The sequence below is a fragment of the Cheilinus undulatus genome, linkage group 15, assembly GCF_018320785.1.
Source record: "Cheilinus undulatus linkage group 15, ASM1832078v1, whole genome shotgun sequence".
In the NCBI taxonomy this organism is placed as follows: Eukaryota; Metazoa; Chordata; class Actinopteri; order Labriformes; family Labridae; genus Cheilinus; species Cheilinus undulatus.
The window spans coordinates 23,743,708-23,757,560 of record NC_054879.1 but is presented as its reverse complement, the minus strand read 5'-3'; the positions used below and the strand labels follow the sequence as shown (position 1 = coordinate 23,757,560).

The 13,853-nt window shown below is 38.4% G+C and overlaps 1 long non-coding RNA gene across 1 annotated transcript in view; it reads left to right on the top strand.

The window, feature by feature from the left end:
- The window catches only part of LOC121523057, a 32,763-nt gene extending 26,222 nt beyond the window's left edge, over positions 1 to 6,541 (top strand). The window contains exons 3-4 of the long non-coding RNA XR_005993017.1: positions 5,733 to 5,822; positions 6,439 to 6,541. This is a non-coding gene — a long non-coding RNA (uncharacterized LOC121523057). The remainder of the gene's footprint in view (positions 1 to 5,732; positions 5,823 to 6,438) is intronic.
- Positions 6,542 to 13,853: the final 7,312 nt, after the last annotated feature.

Genomic DNA, 13,853 nt, shown 5'->3' with positions numbered 1-13,853 from the left:
TATATCCATCACTGATGAACCAGGCTGATGTGTGCCTTTAGGTTCTGCTTTTTGTTCTTAAATCAGGTCATATTATGTCAGGAAACTTAACTTATGACAGCATTTCAATGTCCATGGTCCATCGTATCTTAAGGAAATGGTAAAGATCTCTGTTGAGTTCAAATATCCCTTTTTTTGGTCTGTTTCCCCTGTTCCTCCATTGAGCAGCTGGCAGTGTTTCAGACCACTTTGCCACTCTGTCTGGCTGAGCAGTCGCGTCCAAGTGACTTCAGCGCATACCCTCAATAAATAACTATTTTCATTTGGGATGAAAAAAGAAATGTAAATAATACTTTGTCAATAGGTATATCCTCGGTTCACTGAAAATTAGCCTGAATTTGGATGTTTTTGTTAAATGATAAGCTATGATTGTCCTGTTAAAGTATCGGACAGTTTGTAACAGTCTGGCCTTTTGGCAGTGAGAATAGAATTTAGGTGGCCCTCTTCTTTAAGTCGTTAACTTTTTCTTTGACACAAAAGGCAGCATAGTAACAAACACTGCATGTGAAGAACGCCTGTCCCTGCTTGGTTAAATTAAGCATCATTTTTGTCACGATATTTCGGGTTAGTTTGGTTTAAAGTGCTACCATTGAAGATGAACCTTGCATCTTTGGGGTATCCAAACACAGTGAGAACTTGAGTTATAGCTTAGCTACACACAGGGCAGTGGTTCCTAACTGGTGTGCCTTTAGGCAAGTGTGCTGTGAGAATTGATGCAACCATAGATTTTTATTATAACCATACAGCGACTAAAGATACAGCATCATGTGTGCCAGATCCTTTTTTATGTATATGAGGAAAGTTTCCCTCATAATTTTGGCTTGATCTGAAGTGTTTTGAAAACCGCTGATGAAGGGTTTTGTGTGAACTTTACACCAGAACTTAAAACGTATTTTTACACAAAGCTGGTGCCTCAGGCCAGAGAACTGTTTCTTCTTTTTCCTTCTTTTTTAAAACTTTCAACCTTCACACCTTTCTTCTCATTTCTTTGTATTTATTGTTGGATCAAAGTAGAGGATAAAATCTCAGCTCCTCTCTCTCTCCTTCCCTCTCCCTCTCTCTCTGCCCAGACTGTCTCCTGTGTGTTTATCTTCTCATCAGGACTCTTTATTGGTAAATAAGGGTGGCCCGCCCAGCCTGGCCCCTCTCTTTCTCTCTCTGTCCCTCTCCTTTTTCTCTCACATCTCACCATCTCCTCCCTCCTCATCTCTGTGTGTGGAGTCTAAGTGCTGCTGATCTGTGTGTGTGAGTGAGTGAGTGTAACTATAGCGGCCAGTGTTTAGGCTATTAGAGCCGTCTATTTACAATCTGGAGTTTCCTATTGATTATGTCTGCCTTCTCTCTGTGTTTACACGGGGGAAATAAATAACACATGTCGCCGCCTCGCTCTGACTCGACATCTTCTTTCTCCTTCAGCTCTCTCTCTCTCTTCCTCTTTTTCTTCTTTCTCTCTCCTTTGATGGTTTTCTCAAACGTCCTGCTGTTAATGTGGCTTCAAGTTCAAATGCACATCTCAGCGCAGTTTGTAAAAGGAGACGACAAAAAAGCTACTTACACTCAAACGAGGGGCAAAACTTTTAAAGCGCCCAGAGGCGGGTCAGAGTCAGACATGGTATTTATGCACAAACTCATGCAAACAGGCCCTTAAAGTGTGGGCAGTGACCAGATACAGCTGCAGGAGATGCTCAGTGATGGATGCACCCACAAACCTGAGGCCTGTTCTCACTATTCCCCATTGTATTTACTCTTCATGCCTCCCTGGTTGGTAACAGGAGCTGTGTGAGTCCAGCCATCAGACCAGGCGTTGTCATACCTTCCAGCCCCCTCATACCCGCTTCCCTGTCTCCTCTGCTGGGCATGAATTGAGCAGATAGCTGCCTTGATAAGACTGCTGCTGCAAATGAAGAACAGGCAAGAGAGAGAAATCTGGGTTTACTTTCTCTGTCAGTGAGAGTGAGAGACATTTTCAAATTCTTAGACCGCAATCTTATTTGGTGTTTGGTAGGGATGCACGATATTGGATTTTTGCCGATATCTGATTTTCCGATATTTTAAAACTCATTTTGGCCGATACCACTATTTAATTATATTTTTTTCACTGTAAAAAAACACCAATTCCATCCTGTACTACAAATATTTTTTGTAAAATATTGGTAGTCTATTTTTTAAAAACCAGACAAAAAATTTGATTTTATCAGAAATGAATGATGTATTGTTTTTTCAAATACAGGCATACTCTTAAAAAAAACTTACATTAATGTCTTTGTGTTTCATGTGCATTACATGCCACATGTGTTTTTAACAGTACAGCCAAAGTCATCTGCATCTTTGAGGGTAATAAACAGCAGCAAAATAACCTGCTGACACTGAGCTCCACAGTGCAAAAAAGATAAAGCTTCTAAATTTAGATTGATTGTCCTTGGCTCCCTGAGGTACTTCTGACAAAGTGCTTTAAATAACAACAACAACAAAAAGACAGATTCTTAAATGTAAAATATCTACCTATAGTTCAGAGCTTAAATATGCTTTTAAATTTTTGAGACTCAAGATGAACAAAAGAAATAAAAGTTCAACTGAAGTAGTTCTCCTGATTCTGCTTTAAACAGCACAAACTAATCAAGCAACCAAGTTTAATGGGCATCTCACTGTAAATAGCTCTGTAACAACACAGTGACACCCACATCTCCAGTGCTGGAGAAGAGCACCTTCGTGCACAGCCAGAGCGCTATCCACGGGAGACTTGGCACACAGAAGTCCGTCATTGCTTTTGCCATGTTTCGCATACTGTCACGTAGGACGACATGTGCATTCTTTTTCTCTGTTTTCCATATCTGCAACATGTTATGAAAAGCGGCTGCAATTGCGACTGCTAAGTGAGCACGCCGGAGTGCAGGACAGGCTTTTTAGGAGTGAAATCCTCATATCCACTGAGGCAGTGAGGCTCAACATGCGAAGACGACAGACACTTGATGTTCATATTTCCGTGGTGAAGCTAATATGTTTGGCTTTAACGAGGAGCTTCACTACATGACTGGAAACAAAGTTTTGCAGTTCAGGTAAGGCTACAAGCGCCTAACGTAGTGGGGCTTTAAATGCATCATTAGCCCACGGAAGCCCATATATTCCACCATGCTGAAAGGCTGATTATCAAGAGCTATAAATTTAATGATTTTCCTGTTGAGCTCCTTACCTTTGTGTGGTCGCTGCTGTATTTTTTAGCTTTGTCGAATGACTTAAGTAAAGGCTACTGAGGAGTTTTCCCTGGCACAAAGTTTTGTCATTCTTTATCTTAAGAAAGTCCTTGTAGTCATCACAGTGACGTTTCTTTAGATGCAAAATTAAAGTAGTGGTGTTAAAGGCATGTTGTTGAGTCCTCCACGCATCACATGTACTTTACAAGCGATGAAAACAGCTACTTTGCTGTCTTGTTCCCACACCTCAAACTTCTCCCAAACAGCCGACATGTTGAGTTTGTTGTTGGTGCACATCTGGCGTCATCGCATGCACTTAATTATGATGTCACATTATTGGCCGTACAGATCAGTGTAAATTTTATTATCCACCGATATGATTATTAACTTTTTTTTTTTTTTAAGATTTATTTTTGGCCTTTATTTTGATAGGACAGTGGATAGAGTTGGAAACAGGGGAGAGAGCGGGGAGAGACATGCAGGAAATAGTGCCACGGGCTGGATTCGAACCCGGGTCGCCTGTGTATATGGCATGCGCCTTAACCACTCGACTACTGGCGCGCCACGATTATTAACTTTTGAAGCTATTATTGGCCGATAACAATCTACTGCTGATAATATCATGCATCCCTAGTGTTTAACCTTGCATTTATGTGCATGTCCGACTGCTTTGTGAGCATAATTGTAAATATTCTTGAGTGTCCATGACGCATGTTACTGGAGGATCCCTCTACAGAGCAAACGAGAGCTCAGTCCATATACAGCTACTGCTGTTGTGTGAGATGTAAACCACAAACCTGGCAACACTTCAAGAAATAAAAGTCTGTAGTTGTTTTTTCCGAATGCTAAGACCCACAACAGGAAATGTGGTGTTTTTAGTAGCACCTTGACACACTTCAGCAAAAGACTGAAAACTTAAAACTAAAGGTTCAGTTCTGAATTAGTGAACAGAGAGACTTATAAACTTATTTTTTACTGATCTTATGCTCAGACATGATGTTAGTCTGCCATCACAGGTTTGTTTTAGGGGGAAAGGGGATTGTGTCACTGAATATGCATTTAAATGCATTATCTATTTTGATTTTGTAGTACCATAATATACTAATATCATTAATACCAACAATGTGACATAAGAAATATTTGCACAGTTGGAATGACAATTGTAAATTTAAACTTTTAACTGGATCAAAATGAAGCAGAATAATTTTCTATATAATGATTACTGTATCCCAACATTTGATTCTAATTACTGCTTTTTAAAATTCTCTGATTGGTTTTATTGAATTTTATTTTATACATTTGTAAATTTTCAACCTGATGAGTTTTTAGACACCAGAATAATGTTTGCAGTGGAAGAAAGAAATCGCTTATCAAATAAAATCTGCTCCAATAAACCTTCATCCTCTAAAGCATAAATCAAGGTTAGGGTTAGGTTGGACTCTTTTCATAAATTTAATTCCAGTTTGTCATCATTTATTGGATAATTATACAGAAAATCAATCTCATTCTCATGTTGTGGTCACACCAGATGCAAACAGTCGACTATTCACTCATATCTGAATACCTGATTATGGGAGATTACTTTCTACTTTTTTTTTTAATTTATGCAACATCATGCTCTACTCGCACATCAAATCTGGTGTGCATGAGTGCCCAAAAGAGACGAGAGGAGAGGGGCTTCCCTCTCTAATATCCTATATTTCAGTCAGTTGTCAACAAAATAACTAACCATGTTGCTAACCTGGTATTAGATAGCTGAAATCAAGTAACACAAATGTTTTCACAACTTACCAGGCAATCTGACCTCTTCATCACTTTCCTCCAAGTGAGCTCCTTTTTATTCCTGTGCCGGTTTGAACATTTACATTTTGTCATAGCTTAGCTTGTCATAGCTGTAGCTTAGGGTAGCCACAGACAGACACTACAAGTTTCTCCTCTATTTTCTGGTTGAATGAGCCTCCTCTTTTCCAGGCTGGTCCTTCGAAGATCCTCAGGTGATGTATGTGAAAAGCATCATATGAGGATTTCCATGCTGATTGGTCATCGTGGCAGGAGCGATTTGCTGGAGTTCAGATTTTTCAACTCTTGCAAACAAGGGAATGAAGCAAACAGTGTGTTGAATGCAAGCAATAATTGGACCATATTGGGCTGACATTTAGCTGATTATCAGATAAGTGTTTTATTCCACCTTTCACTGATTAATCAAAAAATTTCGTTAGATAAAGTCATGCCATTCATTTTGGAAATGATTACGTCTATCTTTTTTTTATCCATCCTCATGATAATCACTTGTCATCCCTGTTGTAGTGTGGCAGTGAAATTTCACGGTGCACATAACCACAAAAATGCTTGCTAGATTTGTCTTGTTATAACAGTTATTGGTTTCATGATCAACTAATAATCAATAACCAGGTTTCCCGCTACTCTTGAGGTAACACTAACGTCCCTAAATGTGACGATGCACAGCTGTGATTGTGTTAACATTGTATTTTTTTATTTTAGATCTAGTTGCCTTCCTGAGCTACCTGCAAAGCATTGTGGGAACCCTGCATGGCCAGTGGCAGAGAAGAGGATAATCATGGTCCATCACAAGTAAGCAGCACTAAACATGAAGGAGTTCCTATACTTTAATGATGAAGATTTTCTTTCCCTTCACTTATCAAACAGCAGCATTATTGAACCACACGTTGTAGAAACATAAAACTTTCCGTAATTTTTTAGATTTTTTTTCATGGTTTTCATTGATTGATTGGTAGTTATGTGACATCAAGCCAGTCAGAAAGTGTTGTGGGAGGGACGTTAGATGAGAATGTTGAGAGTGAAAACAGAGGGTCCATCCTAAAAGTTGAAAGAATTATTTCCTACATACTTTCCTATCCTCCTTTGCTCAACCTCGATGACAATCACAGATTCAAGGAAAGGCGGGAGTAAGAGGATAGGAAAGGAGAACTGTAATGATAACGGAATCCAACTGAACTTTCCCTTGGCTGATGTTACAGATGTGTGAAAACTACAATTGATATCGATGGACTGCAAAATGAACATCTATCACTCAGCAAGTTGAGTTGAGTAGATGAATGATATTTATGTTCTTACAGCATATTTTGTATGATATTTGTTAAATGTTTTGTTTCATTCTCTACCTATAAATTTTATCTTCTTGCTTCTGTTAAATCTTGAGTCCACTCTTGTTCTGTCTTTCTTTCAGCTGGTTATGTGACAGTCACCTTGAACAGCAAATATAACCTCCAACAAATATTTACTTTCTTATTATCCTTATACTCACTAACTTTGATATTTCAAAATAGAAAAACAAATGAAGTTTGTATGATTAACTAATCAATTAAATAAAAAAAAATAAAATGAATAGTTATCCTACAGCCTATAGTTGTCATGTCTGTAAAATTGCTCTGTTCATCCTATTTCCGCCATGTATCACATGAATCATAAGTTTGACATTGAAATGTATTGTTTAATTCTGTGAAAGTAATGTTACAATCATATTGATATGATTGATTTGTTTTGATGAACGGTCAAACGGTTGTCTCATCTTCTCTCCTTTTGTAAAGGATGGTCCAGTGTTTCCTAGGCTAAAGGAGATAATAAAGGAAGCAATGAAGCTCCTTTCTGTAATATTCACAGAATTCAAACAGCCTTTATTATGGGTCAGTACAACACAATACTTCTGGGTCGTTTCCCTCAGTCAGGAACCTTCCTAAGCAAAAAGGACCATTCAAACCCAAAACCACAGGGAAAGATGCACCTTGTAGTGGAGCCAAAGCAGCACAACTTTGAATTAATTGCATATGGCCAGTTATTGGTAAAATAAAATGCCAATACCAATCATCGACTATGTCAAATATTGGCATCAATAATTGTCCAAGGCAATGACTGGTCTACCCTGAGTAAGTAGAAGAATTCTCTTCTCCCGTAGATGTACCGGTCTGCAAACATCTCTGAAGTGAGGTTCTGATTTTAGTGAGTTAATATCTTCCCAGCTCCTGTCTGAGGGTCTAACATGTCAGAACCTTTCTGCTGTTTTCCACTGTTGTTACTGATCACCTTTTTGAGAAGACAGAGAATCAAAATGCCCTATTCCCTATGCAGAATCAGTGATAGCTGCTACTGTCCTAAACACACTTAACCTTCCAGGCCTTTGTCATGTGACTGGAAGCTACATATAGTGACTTTTGTTCTTTTTTAGGAAAAACATCCAATCTCTTTGTAAGATTGACAAAATGTTGGATGTTTAGATATTTATCAATACCTTTCAGTACCTTTTAATACCTTTCCATACCATTTGTTGTACAGAGACACAATTTGCCTTATTATAATGAAACATAATACTGAAAAACTACCTAACACTGCAGATATTCAGCTGTATTTTTCTGAAAGGCTACTGTGAGCCAAAAAAAATGAGTGCTACCTAAATTGCTCAAACATATTGGCATCACTTCCTTCATACAGTTGAGAGAGAGTGCAGGAATTGCCTGCAATTTCTGCTCACTGAAATGAGAAAATTACCCTGTGTTTGGGTCTTGGACCTCCATTTTTGTCACTGCATTGGAACTATTGTTTTATTTTCACTAGAACGATCAGGGCATTTCAAATGAGATTATTGTGGCAACTGTATTTTATATATTTTGTTGTATTTTATTTGTACATTACAAAGAAAAATGCTGCATGCATGTTTTTTTGTTTCAGTCTTTGGTCTGAGTTTTTGTCGTTGTTTGCCATCTAATCTGTCAGTGTGCTGCAACTATTTTTGATTTAAACCCCAATGACTAAGTATCGGCTGTTTTTAACTTCTTATATAGTTTGAATTTTCCTAATATTACATGAAAGTTTAAATTTTTAGTATCGTGACTAATTTACACTAATTCAAAGAAAGCTTGTGTTGACTGTGAGCTCGTGAGACTAAATACTTCAAACCATCTTTATGAAACGTCTGCTCTGTTCTACGTCTCCTCTTCATGTATTTGTGCTGGACCACATTTGCTTACATGTGTATATATTTGTGCACTGGGGTCTGAGACTCTCACTGTGTGTGTGTGTGAGTATTGGGGGTGGTATTCTCTCATGAACACCTCTCCACAACAATCAGACAGAGGCTGAGATGAAAGCACTGTGAGCTAGGGAGATGCGGCGTGTTTACAGCAGAGAAGTTTGAATAACAGGTTGCGGCGGTCAGCGATTGTAACTTTAGCTGCTTTGTGTGGATGCGTGTGCAGCGTTTGTTCAGTATTTGTGCGGCGCTCTGTGATGCAGTGGGGTTACAGGCTTTGTTGTCTCACAGTGACACCACAGACATATTTTGACCAGCAATCAAATAAACTCAGTCTCGGGTTCTGAGGGGCTTTGAAGAGCAGAGCCGCCGCAGGCTTTGAGTTAAAGAGCGCTCATGAGCATGCACATAAGAGCATAAACAGTTAAAAAAAACTCATTTATATAAACACATGAACATGGCTGAGTGATGGAGGAGGGAAGCTCTCAATGAGGCCAACAGGGGGCAGTAGAGGCCTTGGTTAACAGCACCTCCTCTCTCTTTAATATTCACCCAACACTGCTCATAAAACTCTCCTCACTCACCTCTGCTGGGCTCCATTTTTGTCCCAGAAGTCAAAGCCTGCAGAAATGGTTGCTAATATTTTCACTAAGACCCAAAGATAGAGGCTAGAGTTGATTTTTAATGCACTAAAAGTGAACTTTAAATGTAAAAACAATCCAGAAAAGGAGGTTTAATTAAATTTAGCACAGCCTTTCTTAACTAAGATAAATAAAATAAGACATTAACAGGATAAAATGAAAGATTTATTTGATTTAGTTTGGGGAAAAGCTAAAAATCTTTGTAAAGCAATGATTTATTAACACTCAAATTCACTTTCAGTTCACTCTGTAATATTTAACCGTCTCCCTCTTTATTCAAGCCCCGTGTCAGAATCAGTCATTTTTGCTGTAAATCATCATGTGTTTAAAAAATTGAAAGGCATATGGTGTCTTTTAGAAAACAGATTAAAAGACAGCTTCGAAAATGTGCAAATTTGCATGGTTCTTATGAATTTATGTGACAACTACAACATTTTAGACCATGAGTCAGAGAAAGGGCTGCAAGGAATTACTGATTATTAGATTCAGGGCTTTCCACAAGCACCAGCTTTTAGCCAAACATCCAACACTTGTTTAAAGTGGTAAACTTATTTCTTTCAGGGTTTTTGTGTTTTGCATTAAGCCCATTATTATTAAAAAGATATTTGAAGAACAACGGATCAAATCTTACACAAATATTACATTCGTGCAGGATTATATTTATTTTTTCTTTAAAAATGAGTCAATAACTCCTTTGTTTTCTCCTCCAGCCAGAAATTCTGGCTTAAATTCTGTATTTACCAAATTGCAGGAAATTGAATTTAAATGTTTGATGCTAAAAATTTCCTGTAGAAGAACCGTTGTTACTTGTGCCTCAGTATATTCAGTAAAACAGGGGCTGCTTTCTGACCCCACAGTGAGCTACTTTTTCATCAAGACTGAATTTTCCCTAAAGTCTTTGAAAATTCCCATAGCATTAAGATAAATTATTTCCCAAAACTCTTAGAATTTATGGATGTTTTTGTTTGTGATTTTCTTATTGTGAAATGAAACTTTTTGCAGCAAATAATTCTTCAAATTAGAATTCTCTCATGATGGTTGGACGAGAAGAGGAAACGTAAAACTTTGTCCTCAGCGAAACATGGGAACTTTTCATGGCTTTCTTTTGTTAAAGATTATTTTGGGGCTTTTGCCTTTACTTTTATAGGACTGCTGAAGAGAGACAGGAAATGTGGGTAGAGAGAACAGGGGAAGACATGCACCAAACAGTGCTGGGCCAGGGACTGTAGCCTCTGTGACATGGGTGCCTGCCCCACCAATCGCTGTCCTTCACAGCTTTCTGACAACTAATAAGCTACATACATCAGGAAGTTCATACAAATGATCATAAAGCAGATCAACTATTTTAAAATAATTTTGCACATTGTTTAAATGTGAAAATACTAGAGTAACTGTTGAATCAACTAGTTTCTTTAATTGATTATCATCATGCCCATTCAGAATCATTTGCACTATCAAGAAGGCTTGTGTATCCATCTTTTGTCCCTACCACTTGCCCCATTCGGGGTTGCTGGGTCTAGGGCCCATCCCCGCAGTCACTTAGTGAGAGGTGGGGTTACACCCTGGACTGATCATCGGTCAATCACTGGGCTGACATGTAGAGACAGCCAGTCACACAATCACACTTACGAGCAATTTAGAGTCACCAGTTAACCTAAGGAGCATGACTTTGGCCTGTAGGAGGAAGACAAACACATGCATGAGGGGAACATGAAGGCTCCACCCAGAAAGGGCCTGTCTAACAGGCCACAGACCTTCTCAGTGTGAGGCAACAGCGCTGACCACTTTATCACCATGCAGCTCCTGGCTTGTGTATAATAGTTTAAAAATGCATTTAAAGTGAGAGTAAAGTAAATCCAGAGTCAAAGTTATTGTGTGCACATGTACTGTACCTTTTAGTGTTGCACTGTACACCAAACTTTCTTTACTATTTATTTGTTTTTATTCAAAATTGTATGATAATAATATTTCACATGTGTTAGTCAAATGTGTCTCAGGCACAGATGGCTCTCTTAGGTGGCTTTCACATGAAGGGCCAGGTCCCGGATCTGTGTACACTTGAGCCCAAAGTCTGGTTCATTTTTGTCAGTGTGAAACAGGGCTGAACGATTTGCAAAGATAATCTTATTTCCTTTTTTTTTCTGATATTGCGATTGCGATTTTAGATTACAAATTCAAGTAATAAATCAATATTGTAACCTACATTCAGTCAGGAACACTCATCATGCTTTTTACTAGTTCATTGCAAAATGGATATAGCTTACAGTTTTACTTGGCAGAGAAGGCTGTGCTCTAAAGATTCATGCTACTATGGATTAATTTCTTCTGAAATTATTAATCCATAGTAGCATGAATCTGAATATGAGGGTGCAACAAGCTTTAAGCTATAAAGGATGCGGCTGGGGTGGAGGAGGTTAGGCTTGTAAAGCTGCTGCTACAAAAAAAAAAACTGTATTAACGTACAGTGCTTAACAAATTTATTAGACCACCTGTCATATTTGTCTCAAAGACCATCCAGCATTATGAAGTGCTTTAATGCAGACTCTTTTATTTCCAGTGAGCTTTCCACGTTTTACCATTTTGAACAGGAATGAGGAATTTCAAACTGAATTCACCCAAATTTGAGCCGGCTCACTGGACTTCTCTGAGAAGTCAGAAATTAATCAAGCTCAACATTCAACCACTAAAACTCATTTTGCTGTTCAGGAATGCAAGTAAATAACTAAAATTTGACACATTAATCAAGAAATAATAATATGCTTTAATATTTTCAAGTTTTTTTGTAAATCAGTAAATTTGAAAATTCATAGATAACAATAAAAATTATATTTCAGCATTAAAAATATCATTTGGGTTAAAGAGCTTCTACATATTGGTGTATTAATCATTGCAGAAACATAAAAAATGATTTTGGTAATTACTAATGCTGTTAATTTAGGGCAGCTGTGGCGTAAACCTTACTTTGGTTAGGGTAGGGTGGTCTAATAAATTTGTTGAGCACTGTATGTATTAAACTGCATGTTTTAAACTGCTATTTTGACTTATTTCAAGTTTAGTACATATTGCAACTTCCGCGATTTGTAAATTGCAGTAGGCCATATTGCAATTTAATCTGATTTGCGATTAATTGCCCAGCCCTTGTGTGAATGCAAACTTACCATGCCTGGGCACTGGACACAGGCCCACTTGGGGAGGTGGTCTCTGGTGTGATTTAAGTGGAATCTGACACGATTTGATTGAGATGTAAATCCAGTCGTGCCCCAATATGGGACAGAGAGGTGACTCACCTTACATATTAACAAAAGTTTGAGCCAGTCAGATGATATGCAAAGGCAATAAACCTTTCTCCTGTCACCTCAAAAACCGCTGTGTCCACAAAGTGCGAGCCCATCTAATACCTGGGCTGCAGAGGATCGACCAGTTGAAAACTACTGGTTTAAAATGATTGTTGAGAGAAACATTGCATTGGTTATACATCTTGTCCATGCTGTGCAAGAGTAGTTGTACCGTGCTGAAGCCCACCTCTTCTATCAGTGCCATTGTTAAGGAAACTTCCCATGCTTGTGTGTGTTCACACAAGTCAAACTTTACTTGGGGGATCAAACTTTTCCAGATTGTCTAAGTGCTCCTTTGGTCTGCTCTTTTCTCCACACAAACACCTGCCTACAATTTGCCTTACATGTCAGCATCCAGACTCAAATTTCTTCATCAGCTGTATGCTTTCTGTTGTATTGGCTGAAAAATCAGCCGTGTTTTAATAATATTAAGGCACTCCTTCATTTTAAAGAAGACAAATCATAGTACCAGTTTTTGTGAATGGCTTGGAGAACTAATCATCACAACTGCAGGATGTACAGGAGGATAGTTGCATCTTTTTCAAGCTTTAAAAAATACGTTAGGTCTGTATTAGACTGTTAAGAGAGGTCACATCTGGACTAATGTGTTTAGAGAAACGATATTTGATCAGAGATGCTGTTCTTCTAAGAAGTTAAATGAAAGGCTAACTACTGTACCTGTGTATTTACAGTTTATATGTGGAGAAATGAGGTGGCTACAGAGACACTTATGCTCATGGCTCTAAGATTGTTAAACTCTGTTTTTCACTGAAAGGGCCCGAGGTGTGTGGGTGTGTAGGCGTGTTTCGGTGTGTTTAGAGGGAGAACAGATCTGTAAAATATCCTTCAACAGGCCTGCACATATATCCAGCCATAGTTTGAAACTAACGTGACTGATGAACATCTGTATTTGTGCGTGTTCGTGTGAATAAATGAGAGAGAAAGTGAGTGATGTTGAGTGTTTCTGAGTCCGTGTGTTGTTTTTGTGTTTTCCTGTTGTTTTCCATGCGAGCTGTATCTGGTGTCCTTGTGGCGGCCGCAGACGTCTCTCCAAATCACACGTCTAATCAGAGTACATGTCCGCGTAAAACGGCACCCGTCATTACTCGGCTAAGTTTAGGACCGCCGCTGCGCCGAGCCAAATGTTTTATGATAACCAGTGTGAGTTAAAATATGTGTCCGGTGGGAATTTATCTGCAGAGGAGCGAGCGTAAGGAGATGTAGAGGTGGCCGATAAGCATACCGGGAATTTTTCTTGTATTTAAAGTGTTTTTTTTGTCCAAACCATGGGAGCTTGATACTCTATAATTCCATGATTTTAATGATATACTGGACAGTACAAATCCAAAACCTTTGATCTCTCCTCTGTCTTTTATCTTTGGATGTTAAATTTATTGTTCCTGTGGAGGAACTGTTCTGTAGCGATGTTTAAACAATAAATATACATAATCAAAAGAACAGTGGACTCAAATATTCAGTATAACATTCAACACAATAAATATGGAATGTGAAAACAGGAAATCAAGAGTATTTAAATCACCATTAAAACCATCACCAGCCATCAAAAGTATACAGGGAAATTCCTGATCTACTGGGCCATCATGAGACAAGGTTGTAAAATTTTAGACATTTTAATACTCTC